Source organism: Schistocerca gregaria, chromosome 3 (genome assembly GCF_023897955.1).
Source record: "Schistocerca gregaria isolate iqSchGreg1 chromosome 3, iqSchGreg1.2, whole genome shotgun sequence".
Taxonomy (NCBI): domain Eukaryota; kingdom Metazoa; phylum Arthropoda; class Insecta; order Orthoptera; family Acrididae; genus Schistocerca; species Schistocerca gregaria.
Window position 1 is genome coordinate 583,553,920 of NC_064922.1, and position 6,854 is coordinate 583,560,773.

General features: G+C 53.4%; 1 non-coding gene across 1 annotated transcript; it reads left to right on the forward strand.

The window, feature by feature from the left end:
• Positions 1 to 373: 373 nt before the first annotated feature.
• On the forward strand, positions 374 to 528 carry LOC126356796 (5.8S ribosomal RNA). Its single transcript, XR_007565829.1, has one exon. It is a non-coding gene; the product is annotated as a 5.8S ribosomal RNA (ribosomal RNA).
• Positions 529 to 6,854: the final 6,326 nt, after the last annotated feature.

Here is a 6,854-nt window from a genome sequence, read left to right on the forward strand (position 1 = left end):
GCGGAACGATCATTACCGACTAGACTGCATGTCTTTCGATGTGCGTGTCGTGTCGCGCAACACGCTACCTGTACGGCGGTAGCCGTGCACCGCGTGCGGAACCTTACCTGCCTCTCAAAAATAGCGGAAATGTTGTAGTTGTGTGGTATGGGCGCTGAAGCTCTGGAGCGGCTGGCCTGCGGCACCTGGCGCGTGGCGCCGGTTTTGAATGACTTTCGCCCGAGTGCCTGTCCGCTGCGGTGTGGAGCCGTACGACGCCAATCGGCCGTCAGGCCTTTGGACACAAAGTAATGGAAACGGGGCCGTCAAACGCCTCAGTCCCGCCTCTGCAACTGTCTTGAAAGAGATGGTGGAAAACTGAAAAGATAAAGATCACCCAGGATGGTGGATCACTCGGATCGTGGGTCGTTGAAGAACGCAGCAAACTGCGCGTCGACATGTGAACTGCAGGACACATGAACATCGACGTTTCGAACGCACATTGCGGTCCATGGATTCCGTTCCTGGGCCACGTCTGGCTGAGGGTCGGCTACGTATACTGAAGCGCGCGGCGTTTGTCCCGCTTCGGACGCCTGGGAGTGTCGTGGTCGCCTGTGTGGCCGGCCGCATCTCCTTAAACGTGCGATGCGCCCCCATCGCCTGGCGGTGTGGCGTGCGACACCTCGTACAACGACCTCAGAGCAGGCGAGACTACCCGCTGAATTTAAGGATATTACTAAGCGGGGGAAAAGAATCTAACAAGGATTCCCCCAAGTAGCGGCGAGCGAACAGGGAAGAGTCCAGCACGGAGCACCGCAGGCTGCCGCCTGTCGTGGCATGTGGTGTTCGGGAGGGTCCACTACCCCCGATGCCTCGGGCCGAGCCCAAGGCCAACTTAAATGAGGTCACGGCCCGTAGAGGGTGCCAGGCCCGTAGCGGCCGGTGTGGGCGTCGGCTGGACCTCTCCATCGAGTCGGGTTGCTTGAGAGTGCAGCTCCAAGTGGGTGGTAACTCCATCTGAGACTAAACATGACTACGAGACCGATAGCGATCAAGTACCATGAGGGAAACTTGAAAAGAACTTCGAAGAGAGAGTTCAAAAGTACGTGAAACCGTTCTGGGGTAAACGTGAGAAGTCCGAAAGGTCGAACGGGTGAGATTCACCCCCATCCGGCCACTGGCCCCCGGCCTTGGCAGATGGGTCCAGACGCCCGCGCGGAGCAATCCGCGGCGGGGTCGTGTCCAGTTGCCTTTCCACTCGCTGCGGTGTGGGGCCGTTCCGGTGTGCGGTGGGCCGCACTTCTCCCCTAGTAGGACGTTGTGACCCGCTGAGTGCCGGCCTACGGCCCCGGTGCGCAGCCTGTCCTTCCGCGGGCCTCAGTTCGCTTCTGTCGGGCAGAGCACCGGTGTCCTGGCTGCCTGCTCGGCGGTATATCTGGAGTAGTCGATTCGCCCCTTTAAGTGCTCGGGCTCCCTGCAAGCGCGCGCTTCTTCCCGGATGACGGACCTACCTGGCCCGTTTTCGGACCTGCGCCGCTGTTGGCACGGGATGCTCTCGGGCCGAATAATCACTCTCGTCAGCGGCGCTTCAGCTTTGGACAATTTCACGACCCGTCTTGAAACACGGACCAAGGAGTCTAACATGTGCGTGAGTCATTGGGCTGTACGAAACCTAAAGGCGTAATGAAAGTGAAGGTCTCACCTTGCGCGGGCAGAGGGAGGATGGGGCTTCCCCGGCCTTCACGGGGCGGCGACCTCCGCACTCCCGGGGCGTCTCGTCCTCATTGCGAGGTGAGGCGCACCTATAGCGTACACGTTGGGACCCGAAAGATGGTGAACTATGCCTGGCCAGGACGAAGTCAGGGGAAACCCAGTGGAGGTCCATAGCGATTCTGACGTGCAAATCGATCGTCGGAGTTGGGTATAGGGGCGAAAGACTAATCAAACCATCTAGTAGCTGGTTCCCTCCGAAGTTTCCCTCAGGATAGCTGGTGCTCGTACGAGTCTCATCCGGTAAAGCAAATGTTTAGTGGCCTTGGGGCCAAAACGACCTCAACCTATTCTCAAACTTTAGATGGGTGAGATCTTCGGCTTTCTTGATATTCTGAAGCCGCGAGTAAACGACTCGGATCGGAGTGCCAAGTGGGCCACTTTTGGTAAGGAGAACTGGCGCTGTGGGATGAACCAAACGCCGAGTTAAGGCGCCCGAATCAACGCTCATGGGAAACTATGAAAGGCGTTGGTTGCTTAAGACAGCAGGACGGTGGCCATGGAAGTCGGAATCCGCTAAGGAGTGTGTAACAACTCACCTGCTGAAGCAACTAGCCCTGAAAATGGATGGCGCTGAATCGTCGTGCCTATACTCGGCCGTCAGTCTGGCAGTCATGGCCGGTCCTCGCGGCCGGTCGCGAAGCCCTGACGAGTAGGAGGGTCGCGGCGGTGGGCGCAGAAGGGTCTGGGCGTGAGCCTGCCTGGAGCCGCCGTCGGTGCAGATCTTGGTGGTAGTAGCAAATACTCCAGCGAGGCCCTGGAGGACTGACGCGGAGAAGGGTTTCGTGTGTACAGCTGTTGAACACGAGTCAATCGATCCTAAGCTCCAGGAGAAATCCGATGTTGATGGGGGCCGTCATAGCATGATGCACTTTGTGCTGGGCCCTGTTCAGCGAAAGGGAATCCGGTTCCTATTCTGGAACCCGGCAGCGGAACTGATGCAAGTCGGGCCCCTCTTTTAGAGATGCTTGTCAGGGTAACCCAAAAGGACCTGGAGACGCTGTCGGGAGATCGGGGAAGAGTTTTCTTTTCTGCATGAGCGTTCGAGTTCCCTGGAATCCTCTAGCAGGGAGATAGGGTTTGGAACGGGAAGAGCACCGCAGTTGGGGCGGTGTCCCGATCTTTCCCTCGGACCTTGAAAATCCGGGAGAGGGCCACGTGGAGGTGAAGCGCCGGTTCGTACCCATATCCGCAGCAGGTCTCCAAGGTGAAGAGCCTCTAGTCGATAGAATAATGTAGGTAAGGGAAGTCGGCAAATTGGATCCGTAACTTCGGGATAAGGATTGGCTCTGAGGATCGGGGCGTGTCAGGCTTGGTCGGGAAGTGGGTCAGCGCTAACGTGCCGGGCCTGAGCGAGGTGAGTGCCGTAGGGGTGCCGGTAAGTGCCGGCGTTTAGCGCGGGCGTGGTCTGCTCTCGCCATTTGTTGGCCTCGTGCTGGCCGGCGGTGCAGGATGCGCGCGCCTGCTCGGCTTTCGCGCCTCGGTGCTTCAACTTGCATGCAGGATCCGAGCTCGTTCCTGTGCCTTGGCCTCCCATGGATCTTCTTTGCTGCGAGGCCGCGTCCACCATAGCGTGCACCTCCGGGGGCGCGCAGGTGCGCGGATTCTCTTCGGTCGCCATTCAACGAGCAACTCAGAACTGGCACGGACTGGGTGAATCCGACTGTCTAATAAAAGCAAAGCAATGGCCCTAGCGGGTGTTAACGCAATGTGATTTCTGCCCAGTGCTCTGAATGTCAACGTGAAGAAATTCAAGCAAGCGTGGGTAATCGGCGGGAGTAACTTTGACTCTCATAAGGCAGCACGAGAGTACTGCAGAGCTGCTGCACAAGTTACCGTATCTACGAGCGAATGACGACCGCATGGCCGATGCCACGAGCCGGCTGGATATTATGTTCTGCCTTGACTCCTGGGGCCTATCCACAGGAGGAATAACCATCTTTGTTCTTTGTTCTTTCTCTCTTTGTCTTTCTATTTGTGTTTTCTTCCTTTTTCCAATACATTATATTGTTTGCTGTTAATCGCCCTGTAAGTCCCCACATCGGTGGCGGACATTGGTGTGCTAAATGTGATCTAATGTACACGTATACTGTATTTTGTGTTATTCCTATGGAATACTTGTCATAGCCAAATGCCTCGTCATCTAATTAGTGACATGCATGAATGGATTAACGAGATTCCTGCTGTCCCTATCTACTTCCCTCAGGGGCTCAACATTCATTTGTTGGGTACGGGCTTGGCGAACCCCGGGTTCCTGAGCTGGGGACTGTTAACACCTGCAGTCTTCATCCCACGGCCACATTCGCTGGGGAGGGATCGCGGCCTGAGACGGCAAAGGCTCATCGCCGTGAACGGGACGACCCGGACACGTTCCGTCAAGCCAGGGCGTGGTGACACGTCCCTGGCTAGGTTAGATGGGGCCAAACCCCCGAAAGTCTGGGGGACTGACCCAGCACCTGGGTAGGACTGGGTCCCTGGCCGTTAGGTGGAAACTCGGCCAAGTAGGGGGCGAAGGCCGAGAGGTGAATCGGCCTCTCGGGAATGCGGTGGGCATTTGGCGGGGGGGACGGGTGAAATCTCTAGTGATGTGGTCGTGGAAGGGGACTAGTGCGCTGGAAACGGCGTGCTAAACCCAGCAGCTCACTAGGCTCTTGGTCAAGGGGTGGGACTGGTGAGCGAGCTGCAATTTGCCCCCCCCCCATGCCAGAGAGGCCGGTCTGGGGTGAGAGACAGGCCTCCAATTTTTCACTCTTCTAAATATAAATATGGCGGAACAGCAGGAGAGTGATCTAGCGCTTTCAGAGCAAGATGCTCCAATCGATATGAATACAACTGTGATTGAGAGACATGCACACTTTCTCTGATTAATTGACTGGAGTTGTAAGCATGGAAAGATTACAGCGGAACAGATAAGGATCCTGAAAGAGGAAATTGCCAATTGGGCGTTGGCCCATGCAAAACTTGAAGGCTAATATGAAGAAGTAAAAGCAGAAAATGAAAGACTGCGTAAAGAGATAGAGAAGCCCACAAAGGCTTATGCTGCAGCTGTTGCAACGGTATCAGCACCCAAGTTAAGTGTAAAAGAAACAATAAAACAAAATCAAGAAAAGGCTATGCCTACAAAATTTGTTAAACCAAAAAAAGGAGAAGACATCAAAAAAGCGAAAGAGAATTTCGAAAAGAGCGTCAATCCAAGGGTAGACAAAATAAAAATAAATCATGTCAGATCAACAAAAAACATATTAATAGTTGAAGTGGCCTCGCAAGAGGATAGCGAGAAGTTGCTAAGGAATGCAAAATTGAAAGAGTCTTTTACTTGTGAAAAGCCGAGGAAAAGACGTCCATTAATGATGATGTATGACGTACCGTCATACATGTCACAAGATGATGTCGTGGACTGTGTCTATGCACAAAATTTTGGGAACCAGATGACAAAAGAGCAATTCATGGAACAATTTAAACTGAGATTTAAAGCAGGTCCAAGAGACCGCAACACAGTACATCATGCAGTTGAAATATCACTGGAACTGCGAAAGCAAATTATTCAAAGTAACAGATTGTATATTGGCTACAATGCCATATCAGTAAAAGACTACACAGCACTGGCCAAGTGCTCCAAATGCCATGACTACGGTCATGTTGCAAAATACTGCACCTTTATGAAACCAGTGAGTGGAAACTGTGGCTGTGATAGCCACGTCAAACAAAAATGTGATAAGCCAGACCCAGTTTGCATCCCCTGCAAGTACAGGAAAAGGACCTGTCACACTCCTGGAAAGGAATGTGCAACGTATAAATTACTTATACAACGCCTGATACAAAGGACTGACTATGGCGACTAGCTACCGAGTAACTAGACGCAAGTCACCTAGCAAGATGGTGAAGGATGCGGGGCGATGGCGAAAGTTACACTCAGAAGTCGGGGATGAGGGTGTGGGGAATATTAATCGTGTCCATGTTACAGATCCAGATGAGCAGTCGGGAGTGGACTCCGTCTGCCAGGAGGAGCCGGGTATGATGGCTAGGCGGAGTTCGTCAGCGGCATCAGTGGTGGAGTGGACCGGGACCGGGGACGGCTTCTCCTCGGAGAGTGGGGTGGGGCCCCTGGGGCCTGTCGCGGATGGTTCTGCCAGTGAAACTGAGACACCAACACAGCTGTCTCAGTCACATGACGAGGACGAGGGTGAAGGAAGAGTGTACACTGTTTGAATCCCTGAAGTGCCGCCGCAGACAGCGGACTTCTCCTGCCAGGTGGGAGTCTACCTGGCGGCTAGGGGAGGTCCCTCGGCGGCGCCAGCTGCTGGGACGACACGTTCGGCGGAAGTCTCCTCCGAAAGGGGAGAGTCCTCGAGCAGTGCGGCGGGTCCAGCGGCAATAGCAGAGAACACCAAAGACTGTAAAGACATTATAAAAGTAGATGGTGATGGAACAGTAGATAGTAGTAAAGTAGATAGGAAAGTAGAGGAGCTTGGTGATACAAAGGTAGATGGGACAGTAGTTGGTAAATATTATAATAAATGTCCACCAAATGATATATATGACTTTTGTGAGGAAACACTGGGGATGGGCAGATTAGAGGAAAAGACCTTGATGATGGCAGCTTTGAGGCAGCTGGTTCGGGCCGGGCATCCAAGAGGACAAAGAGTAACATTCCCAACTCTGGAGGATGTAGATTGTGTCCAGCTAGCATAGGTAAATATCCCCACCGATCATGATAAACTAAAAGAACTAGTTCAGAAAGTCTACTCCCGAAGTGGAAGGGTGTTTGATCTGAATAAGATCTATGAAGAAATGGTCAGAATGTACGGCAGGATTGCCTTTAATCCGGCTCAGCCATGGCCTGACTGCTTTATACATAGTCGATATCCTGTCTAGTTTAAATGTTTTGCAATGCGGAGCTCCTTGGTAACCCACGAGCTCCGTAAACTGGCTGAAGAAAAAGACGCGGACATACTATTAATACAAGAGCCGAACTCTGCATCGGGGGCGATCTCTGGCTTCCCTGTAACAGCCCAAGTGGTCTCAACCGGTTTGAACCCAATGTCGACAATGGTAGTTTTGAACAGAATGATCAAAGTCACAGTACTAATACATTTTTGTACTAC